Below are 19134 nucleotides of genomic sequence, written 5' to 3'. Positions count from 1 at the left end.
CAGCGTCCGTCTCTATCGGGGTCAGCACTACCTCCCCAATGCAGTGTATGCAACGTTCCCTTCTTTCCCAGATTCACTGTCAGGTCATGTATCTAGGACCACGGCGTGTGAGCCGTCAACTGGGGCAACTACCGCCTACGGGGCGGTTTGGCACGGGCTCTAGGGAGGGGGGGGGACCCTTAAACTGGGAAAAAGACGGGGAGGGGAAAGGAAGGGAGTAGGAGGTGAAAAATGGAAGGGGGGGTGGGGGTGCAGGACTGGTGGGGGCGAGGTTCTCGTGCCAGATTGTGGGAGGACTGATAGCTAGTGCGAGCGATCCGTCCTGAGGTCTACCTAGGAGAGGGGGGGGGGGTCGAGCCTGTCGGTTGTCGCTTGTCGCGACACAGGGGGCCGGGTCCGCGCTCGCTCTCGCACCTAGGTACGCTGCCTACCTACGGAGTCGTCCGCGACCTCCGCCAGGTCGGGGCGGCCAGGGGAAGCCGGAGAGGCGTGAGGGGTGAGCTGTGTCACGTCCGGGGCGTCCCTCGACTCGTATTTTTGCTTAAAAAGGATGAGGAGTTGCGCCCATTCCATAGATATCGGGCGTTTACGGGCTCCCTTCGCCTCCTCCTCCCTCAACAGTTCCTCCTCAGCTGCTCCCCATTTGAGCACTGCACCTGCCCATGCCGGTGTGGACGGTCCTCCTGGGGCCCTCCAATGCATCGCGATGTTCCTCTTCGCGAGGAGCACGGCCAAGGACATAAATTTCCATTGCACCTTCGCGGTTTTCTTCTTCGGGGACAACCCCAGTGCACATTCCTCCCAGGTGGCGGCAGCCGGGATTTCAGTTGTAGCTCGAACGGTTTGGTACACCTCCCCCCAAAAAAGGTGTATGGAGGGACAGGCCCAGAACATATGCTTGAAATCGGCATCCGCCAGGTGACATCGGGGGCAGTCAAATCGCGTATCGGGGTAAAACCGGTGGAGTTTGTCTGGAGTAAAATACGCCCGGTGGAGAATGTTGAATTGGATATTTTTAAATCGCGCGTTCCTGGACACCTTTTTGGGGGACTCCAGGGCTTTACGCCACTCCGCATCGTTGAATACGCGGCCTGCATCATCCTCCCACGTTTCCCGGAGTTTGTCCAGGGAGACGTCCGCCAACTCCCGAATCGCTTTGTAATGCCAGGTGACTAGGTGACTACCCGCTCCCATACGCAGCACTGTGTGCAATACCGGATGCGTCGGGGGTTCCCCATCGCGTGGGCTTCAGAAGCGGCCACTACTTTCCAGCAGCTGCCTGTGTCTCAGGAATTGTCCCTGGGGGAGGTCATACCACTCCACCAGCTGTGCGTACGTCCTCAACTGCCCCTCCTGAAACAACGCCTCCATCTCTGTGACGCCGTGGTCCGTCCACACCTGGAGGGCCCTCGCGGTATAGTGTCCGTTCCATCGCGGGAACCCCACCAGAGGGAGCAGGGGGAATACAGCGGCCGTCCCCTTGACATGCGGTGTATCCGCATCATGCATCGGCGGGCTATGACGACCTGAAGCGGATGTGTGCGTATCGGTTTCGAGCCCGGCAACAGCATACGCCGGATCACGGGCAGTGGTAGTCTACCTTCGTCCGTGACTGTCTCCTCCACGTGTCGCTCCGCCGTCCACTGGGATAGCCACTGGAGTTGTGCCACGAGAAAGTATGATTCGAAGGATGGGGCTCCCAGGCCTCCGGCCGTCGTGGGTAGATACAATGTGCGCAGCGCTACTCGGTGCCGACCGCCCCCCCAGATCAAGGTTGCTAACAGCGTGTCTAGTTCCCGGAAAAAAGCACGGGGTGGGATTATTGGAAGGTTTGCGAAGTAGTAGAGCATTCGCGGCACCATGATCATCTTCGCAATTGCGACGCGTCCATAGGTGCTAATGGCAGTGTCTTCCAGAACCCCACTGCCGAGCGCAGGCTGGTCAGCGCCTTCCGGTGGTTTCCCTCGAAGAGGTCTCTGGGGGAGTGGTATAGGCGCACCCCCAGATATCTGGGGGGCGTCCCTTCCCATTTCAATGTCTGAGCACCTAGCGTTATCGTCAGAGGTCCTGCGTGTGCGCCCAAAGGGAAGACGGACGATTTTTCCCAGTTGACCCTGAGTCCCGAAGTGTCCCCGTACTCCTGCAGTGTCGTCCAAATGGATGTGAGGTCAGCCGATATATCACGGACGTAGATCAGTAGATCGTCCGCATATAATGACATGCAGTGGGTGACGCCCGCTATGGGGATCCCCCAAGTCTCCCCCTCCCGTCGCAACCTAATGGCCAGGGGTTCCATCGCCAGAGCGAAGAGGAGAGGAGAGAGGGGGCAGCCCTGCCTGGTCCCGCTGGTCACCGAGAACGGAGCCGATACAAGTCTGCCGATTCTCACCCTGGAGGTGAGGCTCCCGTACAGCAGCTGTGTGTAGGCCAGCAGCACGGGCCCGACGCCCATACGACTCAAGACCTCGAATAGGTAAGGCCACAGCAAGGTATCGAACGCCTTCTCCAGGTCCAGGACCCAGCACGCCGCCCGGGGATACCGCCCCTTCGTCTGGTCCTGGACATGAAAGAAGCGGCGCAGATTGTGTGAGGTGTTACGTCGGGGAACAAACCCACACTGGTCTGGATGCACCAGTGTTGGGAGAATCCGACTGTATCGCTCTGCTAAAAGTTTCCCGAGGATCTTGCAGTCCGTGTTCAGGAGCGTTATTGGTCGATAGGAAGCCGGGAGTACGGGGTCTCTATGTTGCTTCAGGAAGGTCACCACAACCGACGTCCGCATCGAGTCTGGGAGCAGTTTACGAGTCACCGCCTCCTCGTATATGGAGACCAGTCGCGGCGCCAGCAGCGTCACAAACGCGTGGTAAAACTCGATCGGGAGTCCGTCCGTACCCGGCGTCTTTTCGCGGGCAAGTGCCTTAATCGCCTGTTTCACATCGACCGCGTGAATCCGTTTGTCTAGGTCCTTGCCGATGTTGGGGGGGATCACGGGCAGGGGCGACTCGCCCAGGAAGCCGGCGAGATCTCTCGAGGGCCCGACCCGTGGGGCACGGTATAGGGTTGCATAGTACCCGTGAAAGATGTGCAAGATATCTGCCTGTGAGGATTTTAGTTGCCCGTCTGGGGCCATGAGTTCTGTGATAGGATGCGGCGATGTGTCTTGATTGGCCAACCAAGCCAGGAGAGACCCCGCCCTATTCCCCTCTCGGTGCGTCCGAGCCGCGTAAGCGCGAAAATTGTATTTACGCAGGTCACGCAACGTAACCGCATGGGAGGTTTTGGCCGCTGAAAGTTGTGCCACTGTGGCGTCGCCCCGATCCACCTTCTTCGAAAGTTCCATGAGCTGGGACTCCCCCCTTTGCAAGGCCTTGTCCAGCACTCTCCTTACCTCAACTACTTGCTGGATGCAGTGGCCTCTGGCGCTCACCTTAAATGCATCCCACTCCACCGAACGTGTGGACGCCGTATTGTCATTCCGGCGGAAGTGGCCCTGCATGAACTCCTCAAGTGTTTGACGGAACACCGGGTCCGTGAGGCATTCTCGAGGCATCCTCCAAGTCGGAATCGGGGGATGAGGCGGTTTCCAGCGGAGGACCATAGTGTGCGCGTCATGGTCCGACACTATCCTGCCGAGATAGTCCGAGTCCTGCACCAAGGGCACGAGTGACGTTGAGCAGAGGAACCTGTCTAAACGGACCCTCAGATTATGTGGGATCGAATGGAAGGAGTAGAGCTTCGTAGTGGGATGGCGGGTCCTTCAGATGTCTGCCAACCCCCATTTGGCCGCCCATCTGCGGAGGTCTGCGGCTTGCTTGTGTGCAGGGGAGTGGGCCTGTGGGGGATGTGAGCGGTCCAGGTGTGGGTCCAGAGTGCAGTTGTAATCCCCTCCCAGGAGCCATGGGACTGAAGTGTGTTGTGCTAATGTGCGTGTGAGTGTGCCCCAGAATCCCTCCTGTTCCGTGTTGGGGGCATATATACTCCCTATCAGTAGTTGTTGACCCTCTAACAATCCCGTCAGCATTGCATATCGACCTTCTCTGTCTACGTTTCTGTTTTGCTCTTTAAATGGCACCCCCGGTCTGATCCATACTAGGACGCCTCTGGCAAATGCGGAGTAGGTCGTGGCGCATATTATGCCTCGCCACTTTTTCTGTAGCCGGTCCATTTCCCCTGCCGTCAGGTGTGTCTCTTGTAAGAGTGCAACTTGGGCCTTTTGTCGCTTGATGTAGGCATAAATAGAGTATCGTTTGCGTGCGGTGTGCATGCCTCGGACATTCAGTGTCAGGAACTTTATGTCTGTGTTAGGGGAGTTGTGAGGTATGGTGTGGGAAGTCATATATATGCGTCCTCATTGTGTTGTAGACCCCACGGTCGTCGCTCCCAGCCCCACGCCCGCCGCCTATCGTCTGTCCGTGCACTGTGTCGTCTATGGCGGTCACCTCGCCCGCTGCAGGAATGGTAGGGAAGAGGTATGCAGGGAGGGGGGTGAACTGTAACAACGGTGGGAAACAGTCCCAATACTGGGGGCGCACCGCGCAAGGCGGTGTGCCCAAACTGGTGATCATGGTGAGACTTTAGTTCGTAGCTGTGGGGGTGGTGGTTCTGGTGGCTGCCGACTCTCGCTCTGGCGGCTGTCCGTATATTGTTAACGTCTATAGATGTCCTGCCCCGTATCGGGCTCTTTGGCGTAGTTTGTTCCATTCGATTAGCAGGGTTGTGCGTGCTCGTTTCCTGTCTGTTCTGGTCTGTGGGCTTCTTGTTAGATGAGAGTGTCTGCGGTCTGGGGGGTCACCACAGGGGGTGTCACCGAGCCCTCTCGTGACCTCGGTGTGGCACTCCTTTCGTCGTCTGAGCTGAAGATGTGGGGGCCCCGCTCTGAATCTGTTTCCCTGTCCTGTGGGCTCATAGTGGCCACCGCCTGGAGTGCCTTCCGGCGCTCCGCCATGATCTGTGCGAGGTCCGGAGAGCTGGTGGAGGTAGTGCCGGTCCGTGCACTAATCTGCGTGGAGGAAGCCCCTCGACGTCGGCGATCCGGACGCCCGGATGTCCTCCTCGGGCGCGGGCTGGAGCTGTCCCCGGGGTGCCGTGCGTGTTGTTCCGCCCATGTCGCCGCCTCTCCTGGGTCTGTGAAGAAGTGTGTCTCGCCTCCATAGATGATCGTGAGGCGGGCCGGGAAAAGGAGCGCGTACTGCATGTTTCACAGGTGCAGGGTACGTTTCACTGCTTGGAAGGTGGCGCGCCGCTGCTGGACCGCCCGGGAGTAGTCCGGGAACAGCATGACCTGTTTGTCCTCTATCTGCAGTTGTCCCTGTTGCCTGGCCGCTCTGAGGATAGTGTCTTGGTCCCTATAATGGAGGAGCTTGAGTAAGAACGGGCGAGGAGGCATGCCCGGTTGCGGCCTGCGTGCCGGCACTCTGTGGGCCCTCTCCACAGAGAGGAACGCTGTGAGGGCGTCCGCTGGAGTGAAGGAGGCTATCCAGTCAGTGATATATTTGATCGGGTTAGGCTCTTCGATTCCTTCCGGCAAATTCACGATGCGAATGTTACTCCGTCTGGAGCGCCCTTCTAAGTCGTCCGTCTTATCCTCTAGTGTCTTTATACGGGTTTGGAGGTCCCGGAGTGTGCTCCCATGTTGTTTCACCTGTGGTTCCAGCGTCTGGATCGTGCTTGCGCTTTGCGCGACTTTGTCTGCCAGTTTCCTGTGGTCGTCTCGGAGGAGGCCCAGGTCCGACGCCAACTCACCGAACTTCCCCTCCATCGCCACTCTAGAGTGTTCTATGGCCGCCAGGACCTGATCTAGCTTCCTGGACGTGTGGTCTTTGGTGACGGGCTCAGTGGTATGGGGGGGCCCCCTGGGCGTTGATGCGGCCACTCGAGACAGGTGCGAGGTCGACGGCGCCCCCGCTGCCTTTTGACGACCCATGGTTGGGGATGGACCCTCCCCACGTTGGTGGGTACGCCCGTCCACTGGTGTTCGTGCTCGGGTTGGCTCGGCAGGGCCGTTCTCGTGGCAGATTGGTCACCCAGGGAGGAGTCCGCTTCTGTGTCCTGTCCCGTCGTTCCGGGAGCGAGCGCATCACCCGCGCCCCCCCTGGTCGCCGGCTTGCCAATGTAGGATGTCTGCGGTCCTCCTGTGGCCACGGGCCCGTTCCGTTCTCCGTATGGGGGTGTGCACTCCCCTGTCCCCGGTCTGCAGGGGGGCGAGGTCGATCCCGCTCTCCCGTCTTAGGGAGAGTCCCCCCGCGGAGACTCACCGACTGGTCCCCTGCAGCTTGGCCGATCTCGCTGCGTCCGCTGTGCAGGCTCTGCCCTCTCCTCGTGTTCCTCGTCCAGCCCGGTTCTCAGGCACGACGCGGCGCGCTCGATCGGGCTCCCGCTAGGCTGTGTTCCTTGCCTCCTCACCGTTCCCGCCTCCGAGTGAGGCCAGCGACTGCACACAGCTCGGGTTCCACCCCGCGGTCTCCCCGATGGCCTGGCTCTGTGCTGGTCTGTGTCAGCTGGTATCCGCCCAGGCGGTGATCAGGGCTCTCCGTCCCGGGGACAGCAGGCCGCGCCCCCCCCTCGCCGGGCGATCCGCCTCCCAGCACCTCCGGACAGAGTTCCGGGCCCCGGGCCTGGGGTCCCTCGGTGTCGTCACACTGCGGGCGTCCAGGTCGGGTTTCACCTGTGATATGGTGCTCGCCGCCGGGTCGTCAGCAGCTTCTCGGGGGTGCAGCGCGGTGTCCGCCGCCGTCGCCCAGCCACTCGGTCCCGCTCAGCCGCGGGGGGGGGGAGGGGATCAGCGTTCTCCCGCCACTCCGCCGCTGCATCCGCCACCATTCAGGGCTGCGCTCCAGGTCCGGTTCTGCTCCACTGTTGTGTGGCGCCGATGTGTGTGGCCGCGATCGCCGACCGGGTCAGTCTCGTCGTGGGAGCCTCCGCGGTGCCTCTGTCTCGCCGCTACTCTCCCGGGCTGGGCGTCCGTCCGCCATCTTGTCTGCGGATCGGCTAGCGGCCGTGCGTTGTCCCCAGCATCACCACAGCCACTCCTGCGGAGATCCAACGCCCGTCGGAGGTGCCGCTGCTGTCACTGGGCACGGTCCGACACTTTCCCGGGTAGGTGAAAGCCCGGGGCAGGTATAGCTGTCAGTTGCACGGGCCGTCGAGCGGGAGCCTCAAAGAGAGAAGTCCGCCATCTTGGCTGGCTCGGCCACGCCCCCCTTGATCCATGTGATTGTTGTCCTTAACCCAACATTTCTTAGTAAATTTAGCATTAAAATCTCCCCCAATTAAAATACCTATCTCCTCTTCTGATTCCATGTTTGCTTCTAATTTCTGTAGGGTCTTAGCGAGTGCTATATAGTTCTTATTGGGTGTAGAATGAAAGTCATTATTATAAAAATTAATTATATAAATCTTGGTCTTTAGTTTCAACTCAAGGACCTGAATGTTCGGATTCCCTTCTGATAAGTCCTTGATAGTGCCTCCCACCAATGTCTTGATACCTATGATTAATCCTCCCACTGCACGGCCAAAGATAGGCTTACTTGAAGTCACACTAAAACAGTGATAGCCCTCGATAAATAGGTTTCCAACGGCCCATGTCTCCTGGAACATAATGATATCTTTATCATCCAACAACTGGACCCATAAAGGGTCCAGTAATCTTGGTTCCAGCCCAGCGACATTCCAACTAAGGATTGACAATTTGGAACATTTGGGGGTACAGGAAGAGTTATGCCCACGAAACTGTTTAAATTGGGTGGGCAAAGTGATTATGTTGTCATGTGCGACTGTGGATATAGCGGGAGCAACAAGTGCTTCCGTTATCTGAGTTTTGTTAATTTAGATACAGTCTCACTTTCTCTTTCTCTTTCCATTTCCCCCAGTCAATCTTGACATTCTAAGTTGGAAAAGACGTGTTCAAATCGATTGTACATTGGGATATTATATGTATACCTTGACTCATTCAAGGGCATATTAAAGTTTGGTTTGAGCCTTTCATAGGGTCTCTCCCTTAGATTAAAATAAGAGGGAGTGGGGGTAGGTAAATGTGACATTTGATTCAGTGGAGGTATGATCCGGTGGCCTTCTAAAAAACTGTTCCTAAAGTTTGAATTAGAAACCGGACAAGGGTAATCATAGCTGTTCCTGATATTATAATTCGGGTCGAGTTGATATGTTGGGTGGCTAAACCCAAGGTTAGGGTTAGAATCAATTAAATGTCTATAAAAATAACCAAGGGGGAGCAGGGTAGTGTTAAATTCCCATAGTGAAGGCAATGGGGCTTTTGATAGTGTAGATTGTACCCACTGTGGGGACCTAAAGTTTATAATTATACAATCCCCTTCAAACGTTTTTGTCAGTGGGCCCACCCAGCCTACTCTTTGGGTATGAATAATCTCCCCTGCTCCATCCATTGGAAAATTACAATTTACTGAAAGCCAATGTAAAGTTCTGTTTTTTAAACTTGTGGGGTTTTCTTCTTGGTCCTTTCTCAATTTTGGCACGTTAGCTAGGACCAATACATATGCACCACACTCTGGAGGTAAGCTGATGCGGGCCGGAATCTGTCTCATGTTAGTAACTTCAATTATATCCGGCTTGCAAATCGGGGAGTTTTGGTCAGCATTGTTAGCTTGAGTTAATGGTGCCCTGTTACTTCTAACGGTGTTTTGGGCCACTCCTCCGGGACTAAGAGCCTTAGTTATTTTGGTATTAAATACCTGTTTAGATGAGGATTCAGCATTTGGTAGATCTTTACTTGTACTTGGTTTAGGTGTTAAGGAGGAGGCATTAATATGCACTATACCTTTCTTGCTAACCGCAATATTTTGGGGTTTATCTATGTTAGTTTTAATTATCCCAGAATGTGGTATAGTTGTAGAATTATGCCCTGTGCCAAGTCTTAACACATGATCATCTAATGCCCTCAACGTCTTATCTATACTAAGAATTTGTTGATTAATTGGCCCTAGGAGGGTAGTTATCAGGGTCTCCATTCTCTCCCAAAAATCCTCGTTCCCCAGCATTACATTAGTTTCTACAGTTAGTGAATCCTTATTACTGGGATGGCCTACCCTGTTACCGTCATTTAGCTCTGTCGCAGCGGTGGGCCTCCATAGTTGATGACACCCACCCTTGTCTCTGCCTTTGTTTACTGATAGCTCTAAATGTTTCCCTTTTCGCTTTGATTTTTGTTTCTTTGCTTTCTGTCCCCTGGTTCTCATTGGTATGTTACCACTATTTTCCCTATCTACAGTCGACATATCAATATCTGAACATAAATCTGTTCCTTCAAAGTGTGCCTGCTCATTGGGTAGGGGTGGAATAGAATCAGTGCTTCTGCTTATGCTTGATCTTAACATAGTCGGGGTTGTTGAAAGTCTACCAGCCGACGGGCAATGATTAGGAGATATTGTGTCCACAACAATGCAGTTCACATTAGAGTCTGTGCCCTGTAGCCTCACGTACGATGTAGCAAGCATGGAGTCCAGTGAGTTATCTTGCTGCAATAGAGGTGGAAAACTCGGGGGGAGCGAAAGGCGTCTTTCGGTGTTTTGAATAGCCGAGGCCACCACGCCAATTGTCTTCTGGAGCATTTTATCTATTGCGGTCAAACTAGGCAATGGTGTGGTAACAGTAGGTGACATGATAGGTTGTTTACGTTTAGATTTTGACACAGGTAGCAATTTTTTCCCCATTTCCTGTTCAGCAATATTCCTCGTGGTGTGAAATAATTAACTGTCACGTGACGTAATACGTAATACTCACTCAGCCAAGGGGGGGTGGCCCGTCCCGACCTCCTACAACCACTGACGGCCACAGACGGCCCGCCCTTTGCCCGGGCTTAGCCCGGCGCCGCCCGCGCGCATCCCGCGACGCGGAGGGAGCCGCGGTGTTTTAAGCGCCTCCGGGCGCGTAGCTGGCGTCAAGACCCGCAAGGGAGTCTGGGGGCTGTAGTCTCCTCCCGCTCTCGGCCGCAGGATGCAGTGGCGGCGGCGGGGGAGACACAGCGCAGAAAGAGGCACAGGAACGATGGCAGCAGCGCTGGGCAGCAGGGCAGAAAATGAAACCCCCAGCAGGTAGGCGATTTCCGAGTTGTCGTGGTTCCCGCTCCCCCCGAGGGAGCCGCGGTGTTTTAAGCGCCTCTGGGCGCGTAGCTGGCGTCAAGACCCGCAAGGGAGTCTGGGGGCTGTAGTCTCCTCCCGCTCTCGGCCGCAGGATGCAGTGGCGGCGGCGGGGGAGACACAGCGCAGAAAGAGGCACAGGAACGATGGCAGCAGCGCTGGGCAGCAGGGCAGAAAATGAAACCCCCAGCAGGTAGGCGATTTCCGAGTTGTCGTGGTTCTATCACTTGTCATTTATGCTCTACTTTTCTTTATGCTCAACTGTTGTCTTTATTTATCCTGAACTGCTTAAACATCCTTAAACATACCAGTCAATAAGGTACTAAATTCCTCGCTTGAAACGGGCATTGTGCCAACACTCTGGAAGCAGGCATAAATTGTGGCACTTCTGAAAAAACCTAACGCAGACCCCAACATTCCCACCAACTACAGGCCCATCTCCCTCCTCTCAGCCTTCTCCAAAGTATTGGAGAAACATGTCAATAAAGTACTCATGGAATATTCAGAGAATTTCAATCTTCTCCACCCCACGCAATCCGGCTTTAGTTCCAATTACAGCACCTAGACAGCCCTGCTGGACGTGGCAGAATATGTCAGAGACAAGCTGGACCATGGGGGCAGAGCCATTCTAATCTTACTCGATCTGTTGGTGGCATTCAATACGGTGCCTCATGGAATGCTTCTAGACAGACTGAGAAACATGGGCATCACGGGGAAGGCACTAGCCTGGATTACATCTATCTTGGAGGACAGAGAACAGGTCATCTGGACCCCCCCCCATTTTCATCCTCTATGCCCAACATGCAGGTTGGAGTCCCACAAGGCTCCTCACGAAGTCCAACTCTTTTTAATCTATACTTGTCACCCCTAGCATCATTGGCAGAGCACAAGACACGAAAATAATTTCTTATGCTGATGATACGCAGCTGATTTTTACATACGACAAAGGCACTGACTTCAATGGGGAGGCAATTAGATCCTGCCTCACAAAGGTTTTTAGATGGCTGAAGGAGAACTAGCTCAAATGGAATCCTGACAAAACTGAGATTGTCTTCTTCGGCCAACCCGCTGTGATCAATTGAAGCCAGTGGTGGCCTACAGAATTCTCCCCTCCCAGTACTGCCCAAACTACAGCTAAAACCCCGGGTATCTACATCAATAATGGGCCCTTGATGTGGTCCCAGGTTCAGGCCTTAATGGGAATCTGTTTTACCTTACAGCGGATGCTGAATAAATTCCTTCCACTCCTCCCTCCGAGTTCCAGAAAGACTGTGGTGCTGGTGTTGGTCACGTCCAGATTAGACTATGCCAATGCCCTCTACCAGGGACTACCGGACTACCTTCTTCAGCACCTTCAGGTAGTACAAAATTCAGCAGCCAGGGGGATTCTCAGACTGAAACCCAGGTCGCATATAACCCTCCATCTTAAGTCCTTACATTGGCTTCAAGTGATGGAACAGATATAATTTAAGGCCATGGTTATTTTCTTCAAAGCTTTCCATGGCATGGGCGTCGCCTACCTTGGAAAATGTCTGATACACACTCCTAGAGCACTCAGATCATCCTCCGCCGATCTGGCCTGCATCCCCAAAACACGTCTGGCTTGTACAGCTGGTAGGTCCTTCGGCTTCGTAGGAGTCCAAATTTGGAACAAACTGCCGACAGCTTTGAGAGCATGTACAGTTTTCTCCCACTTCAAAAAACAGCTGAAAACATGCCTTTTTAAGAGCTAAGCCTTTTAGTAGGGCAGCCTCATGTGAACTGTTAGCACCGGGACACTCCTGCCGTAGTATCTGTGCACTCGTTAAGTACCAGTCTTCATTCATTCATTGTTGTGGCTCCATCTCTTCTCAAAGTCGTCTGCAGGTGTGTCTGGACTAGTGGAGAGTGGGAGTGAACCATTTGGCCTTGAGGGGTGCCGGTGTGTCGAGGCAGTTGGAAATCCTTCAGTGGTGGTTGCGCACTGCGTTGTTGTCATCTGTAAGCATTGGCAGAGTGGTGGTACTGAGGGAGTTGATGAGAAATTCTTCGGTGGCCTTAATCCAGCTGCGACAGGCGGCATTGATGGCAGAGGTGTACAGTGGGTATGGTGAAGGCGTGATGTATACAACGTTTACCGGTCCAGGAGAGTTTGGTGGGGTGGCTGTAGTTAAAGTTCCCACTGGCAGAGAAGACAGGCTGGTGCGGTGACTAGCTGGTTGAGTCCGATGTTGGTGAGGTCCCCCAGGAGAGGGGTGGTGTTCTGGTCACTGGGGTTGTACAGGTGGAACTTGAGGTCTCTGAGTAGGTGTAGCCGGCGGATGGGAGAGCCTGGGGTGCAGTGAGGCCTACAATGGCATCAGTGAATGGGGGTTCATGGCCTGGGGGGTCTGTAGATGAGGGTACCACTAAGGGTTGCGTTGGGCTTGGTCTGGATATGGAAGTGAGGTGTTCCATGCTCACTGTTGGGTCATTAGAGTGCCTGGTAAATCGTAGTGTGCTTTTGTAGACTATGGCAATGCCTCTTTCTGGATGGTCGGGGTGGCCATTGCGGCTGTTTTTGTAGCCATCAGTGATGGCAATGGCGATGTCCGGTCTGGAGCAGGGGATGGTCCAGGGTTCCGTGCAGAAGGAGATGTCTGAAGAGGTGGCGTGGAGGAGGACCCAGATGTCTGTGCATTGAGGAGGATGCAGTTGAGCCGGTCAGGTGTGCTGTTGGTCAGCAGGGCAAAAGACACACAATTAATGGACAGACTGCAGAACAAATCAAAACATTCAACCCCAGTCAAGAGATCTGGGTTTAATCCATCATTCTTTAGCCCACTCTGCCACCCCAGTTCAGACATGGTCATATGGAAATCAGTCTTGACCCTGTGCCTCATGGGAACAGTCCAGCCCGAATTGTCAAGCCAGGTCCTCCCTGGACCGGAAACAAGCGTCCTAGGACCGGTTTCGGGGCATCACACCTCTTCAGCCAGGATAGCTTGATTCCAGTGGCACAGTGAGCCCAGGACCCACGTCGGGGCATACCTGGCGCACTTAGGGTGAGAAACACACAATTGATACACGGAATGCAGAACAAATTAAAACATTTACCCCCAGTCAAGCGAACTGGGTTAAATCCATCATTCAGCAGGGCGGCAAGAGGGCGGCAAAAGCTGCTGGTGTGCTCATGTGACAGGAAGTGCATTTGCAGTTTCAATTTCAGCAGGTGCAGGGTGTAAGGGTATTCTAGGGTGATGCTAGATGGCAGGCGGTGTGGCGACCAGAGTCAAGGGCGAGGAGGGTGATGGCATTGTAGTGGTAGAGTGTCCATGAGGCAGGGTCCCTGGTGCTGAGCATGATACAAGGGTGGACCGACGCAGGCGGGCTTGCCTTTAGCTTTCCTTCGGCACACCAGTGGCACGCCCGCTGTGCATAGCTGCACAGGATCCGCAATTAAGTAGTGCTGCAGGGAGGCTGGACAGCTGGGAGGTGGAAAAAGCAGGAAAGGACACTGGAGTGGGCGGGGACGCGAGGGATCGCATTGGCAATGAGGGAGAAGATAGGGAAAAATAAACTGCAAAAAAGCACGGGAAAAACAAAGCAAAGATAAAAAAAGTAGGAAAGCAATAGAGAAGAGCAGAAAGATGAACAGGAAGAGCAGAAAAGAGGGACAGGCAGGCAGTCAACTTGCAAAGCAGTGACACTTTAACACTGGAAAAACAGGGATGAGGCTCAGGCAGGAGCCTGCGGGTGGAGAAGGGATTCGAACACCTGACCGCCAGGTCAGAGGGACCAGCAGCAGCAGCAACCAGACGGCGCAGCACTGTGGGAAGAGGAAGTCCACCAAAGGTTAGACCCCCGTTCACCCAAAAGCAAACTAAAAGGGGGCAAGGAAAGGCAGCACCACCCGTTTGCTACTTCCGATCTAACAGTGACAACCAGATTCCGTGTTCCCCAGTTCCCCAGCGAGTGATGGTGGATCAAGCTACATACACAAGGGTCTGGGCCAGACCCAGCCCATGCCCTTGGCACTCACTGCCACTAATGGCCGAACTCTAGGACTTGAGCCAGTTGGTGGAGTCCCCCACCAGCATTGTGTGGTGCCCTTGGTGATGTGGTCAGCCACAGTGCAGGGATTGTGCAGGGCACAATGTACTTCACCCACAGGTACTGAGCCTTGGACCAACTCGCCCCTGGGCCTCCTCCACTACACGTCCTCTCCCCACCTAGACATTGACACTGGGGCTCAATGCACTGCACTCTCTCCAAATCTGTGACTTTTAGCCAGCATGAGCCTCAGCCAGGCGGAATTTTACAAGCCTGGGTACAACAGTCACCGCCAAGTTTGCTGGAGAACCTTCCAATGCAGGTGATGCAACAGGGCTCCCATAGGCGCAAAGTTGCAGCGCTCCCACCACACACGTTTGGCACAGCCTAGGGGCCTCACCCTCCACAGCATCCGGCCAACACAACATCCTATGGCCCGTGATGCAGAGGGGTGTGGCCCACCATTGGCAATTTCCTCCGTGCAACCCGGTGTAGTGGTGGTGCGTAGTATGCGATGCAGACCTCCCTATGTTGGTCCAGAGGAGCGCCTCTACCGTTCACAGCTCCAAGTGGCGCCTGGCGGACTTCTCAAACAGGTCAACAACATGTCTCCATATGACCTGCCAGACTTCACCACCAGGCAAGGGCGATCGCCGTGCCTTAATGTCTACTGCCACAGACCAGCGACTCCACAGCACCTACGCATACCACTCCAGGTCTCAGATACAGGCCCAGCGAGGGCTCTGGGCCCAGGGACTGCCTGCCCTTTCATGGTTTTGGATGCCATATTGTTGCAAGGAGTGCGCAATGAAAAGTGATGCATCACTGATTTTGTCCAGCGATGCGCCTCTTTTCATAAATGTAGCCCTGAATTTCCTCTTCACCAGGACTCTGGCTGGTCATCCTGGCTGTTGCAGGGCTTGGGGGGGGCTGTTGATCTGTACTGCACTTGGCCCTGGCTGCTTCATTATGCATTCCATTGTTTTTATTTCTTTTTTTTCATTTGGGGTGGACTAATAGGCTATTTTTTCCGATAGAGCCAAAAAAAAGGCACACTGGGCTGACTAACATGGGTTTTTTTTGCCGCTAAGGGGCCTTTCGTCACTTTTCTCTCGCTAACATCAACATTTGTATTGCCTTGATACTAGTGTTAGCGGTAGTTTTCACTGAGGCTATCTGTTACTATCGCCTTGTAGTGACGTATTGTAAATAAATCACTTTTTGGTGATAGGCCGCTTTAAGAAACTTGCCGCTAACTAACGCTAAATTCTTGTATATATACCCCTAAGACCCTTCGCTCCACAACTATGAGAGTCTAATCCTTTTGAAATTTGCTAATCTGAAAGTACCCATGTACCAGTTTATGCCAATAAGGAGATTTTAGTGCATATTTTATGTGTTCCTATGACTGGAGCAATTGAGAGCACCCCCTAGTCTTAAACTGTAGCTAGAAAAGTAGACTATTTGACTCAAATCTACTTCTAGTGGACAAGGTGACATCTCTATGCATTTTTCTTTATTCTGTAAAAACAATCTTCCTTTCCTAGACTTTAGCAGAACATGAATGGTCATTTAACACGTGATGTCTTTACGGCTGGTTTATTGAAATGCCCTATCTTATGGACCTCCTAAGAAATTGATGAACTGCATTTATAATATATGAAATCGAGACCATCTCCATGAGTATTCATAAAACGTTTTTGGTTACCAGAGGCTAAAGTAGTTATTTTTAAATCTATTTGGTTAACTCATTAGATTTTCTATAAAAACGGACCACATTTAGCCTCATGAGATGCGTCATATGCCATATACATGTTATTTCGAGCAAGACTAGTCCTGGGGACTCAATTTCTCATTTGCCTGCCACTTGAATGTGCTTCCTGTTCAACTATGATCAACTTAAAATCTAAAAGCCTTTAGGCTGCAGTTTAAAGCTTTTTTTTACCATTCAATAGATCTATAGAAATAAACATGTAGCATTCCTGGGTTTTAAAGTGGGTTGTGTAAAGGAGGGGTAAACGTGGGTGCTAAAATGGACAGGAAGGGGTAGGGATAAGAGGGGGAGAAAGAGAGGAGTGATTAACTGCCTGTTACGTCATCAACATTAAACAGCAAGCAGTCAATGTTACCATGACAATGTCTAGGGGTATGAGACTGAGCGTCTAATTTACATTCGGCGGATTGATTACTCCATCACAACAGAGATGGATATCCCGGCCACGGAAATATAAATCCCATTATAACCTATGGGATTTATATTACGGCAGATGGGATATCCATCACATTGTGATGGAGTAGCCTGTCCGCCGAAATCTAAATCAGGCCCTAAGTCCCTGACCATGATTCTACCTATAAGGGGTGGCTCCTTACATGCACAATTCAACATTTGAAAGACAAAATTTAAATTCAAAATAAAAGAAAATAAAAATACAAAATTCAGTGATCTCTATATATTAGGTAATGCAAGATTAGATTTGTCAAAATGTTCTGCAATTTCGCCATAACCAGGAGATTATATACACATGGAAATGGGTTTTGGGACCGTGGTCATGAGGGGCTTCAGTTGTACCTCCATTGCTTTGGTGAATCTTACCCACACCTTTTTAAATTGTCCAAATTATCATTGACTTTGTAGCTGGCCCTCTCAAATGTGCCTGCCCCATAAAGTTCAAAGTACTATTCCTCATGTGAGGAGGTAGATGATTGTCTCCAGTGTTGGAGGATGCATGTCTTGGTCACCACCAGAAAGGTAGCTAGTCATCAGTGTGTGTGTGGATCTAGATTCTCCTGGGAAGCCATAATGCTAGTTGATTTATTTCAATGCAAATTTCCTGCCAAATTCCTGCTGCAATGCCAAAAATAACTGGACATAGAGATATCTCAGTGCACAGGTAAAAAAATACAAAGGAATCAGAATGAATCCAGATCTGGCATCAAATTTAAACGGCGCAGCATGAAAAAACTATTAATTGAAGAAGTAGGATACAGAGAATCAGAAAACATGAATCCAAGCACCCCTGCATCGAGGGTTGATGAATAAAAAGCATTAAATCTGTCCCTACTCTATAGCTGAGATGACATCCCTACCTAGCATTTTCAGTGAAGAGAAATAATTGTCAGTGAGCGGAGTCTTCCTAAGTTGTCCCTCCAACATCAGATGGGTCAAGCAGCATAAGGCTACGATCGCAGAAGAAAAGCGCTTGTTCTGAGATGCTCTCTCTCCAGAGGCAAGAAAGAAGTGGGGCACTGTCCCTAAATTCGACACTCAATTATCTGCAGGTAACTTCCCCATAATGCACATCGTGCTCTTGTTTCACAATAGGCACAGTCATGAAAATCCTTCCATGATGTTCTCAACTTACATCCTTGCAACATTTTGTCCTTGGGACCCATGGCTTCTCCAATGCTACATCATCCCAGTCTTTATCGCCTTTGAGCCCTGTAACTGTAACTTATTTTCTCCTTTCCCAGTTCCTGAAACAAAGACATTACTTTTCCGTAATAGATACCTTTTTCCACCTGCAAAGCAAACATGAGAAAGAACAGATTCCACAGTGTGTATGAAATTCAACATTAATTCTAAAAGGAGAGTTTTCAGGGACTTGCATTTCAGGCCTACAAATTGGCTAACATAAGAACACATTACTTCAACATTACAGATAGATATAACTCATTTAGGTTTAAACAAATACATCACTAATAGAAATAGCATTGCTAAACACATTTAGTATATGAATGGTGTCAGTTGCAAAACGCAAATTTGTTACGTTCTGCGTTTTCTGCTAGTTACATTAATTTAATACAATATTTCACAATGCTACTTTACCAATGACCTAAAATACATCACGCAATTATGTTACATTAATACAATTCACAGGTGTAACACTTCAGGTTTTCCTACACAAGATAATATGAGGGTGTGCTCTACCCATGATTATAATGCACCCCTACAAATGAAATAAAACTTCAGCTCCATCTCATCCAAGTGGCAGCTGCCTGGCTCTCCAGGGTTTACTATCTGGTTGGTCTGCCAGCGGTTGTCGGCATGCCTTGTCAGACACTAGGCCGTGTTGGGGGAGTGGCTATATCTGTAAGATCTCTTGTTTTTACCTTGTTGTCGGCAGCCGTGAAGTCTTTGCTGTCGGTGTGCAGTCTGGTTCTTTGTTTCAGTGTGAGTATGGATCCTGGTTGCCAGGTGTTTGAGGAGCTGCATGGTCGGGAGACGCGCCAGAAATTTCACTTGAGGAGGGGAGGCGTGAGATACCTGTTATCACCTGGCATCTCACACCTCCTCCCCTCCTCACCTCCTCCATGAAAGTCAATCAACTCCTCAATCGATAGGTAATTCCCTGGTAAAAGATTCCTTTGAAGTAGTTCATGCATTTGCCATAGTTGGACGATATGGGTCCCTCCAGGGTGTAGGAAGGGTTGGAGCTCTAAGGAGAAGTGGTAATTTTGGATGGCTCTTGGCTCCGCCTCGCTCTGTTTCTATTCCAATCTTTTTTTTGTCCTCTCCTCTAGAGCCGCGGGTATTGTTTCACAGTTAAGCATCAGAATACCTTTAGAAAACTTTCAAGATCGAGTCAGATTGAGTGGGAGACCATTCTATACAATTTCTCATCATCCTAGTTTGGTTAAGATGTCAAGTTAACTCCACTGTTCTACTCACTAGGAGGTTAACAATGTTTTATGAGGCAGTGCAAACTGCAGGTTGTTTCATTGTACAGACTCAGTCACGGACAGTTAAATACAACACATACAACTGACAAAAATACCTAGGGCATCGTCATTACAATTCAAAACCGCTGAAAGAACAATGTGACAGTAACAGGCAATATTTTCCCATATGTGATTGATGGGCCCGATTCACAAAGGTAAATTGAGATTAAAGTCTAACTTTACGAATTCCAGTATTCACAAAAGGCATTTATGATTAGAAAAGTTTAAATTTTGTCTCAGTTTTGGTCTTAAGTTCAACTGACAATACCTAAAGTAATAAGGTGAGACTTTCGTC

This window comes from Triturus cristatus, chromosome 4_1 (genome assembly GCF_964204655.1).
Source record: "Triturus cristatus chromosome 4_1, aTriCri1.1, whole genome shotgun sequence".
Lineage (NCBI taxonomy): Eukaryota > Metazoa > Chordata > Amphibia > Caudata > Salamandridae > Triturus > Triturus cristatus.
The sequence above is the reverse complement of the archived record's forward strand: the minus strand, read 5'-3'. Positions refer to the sequence as shown.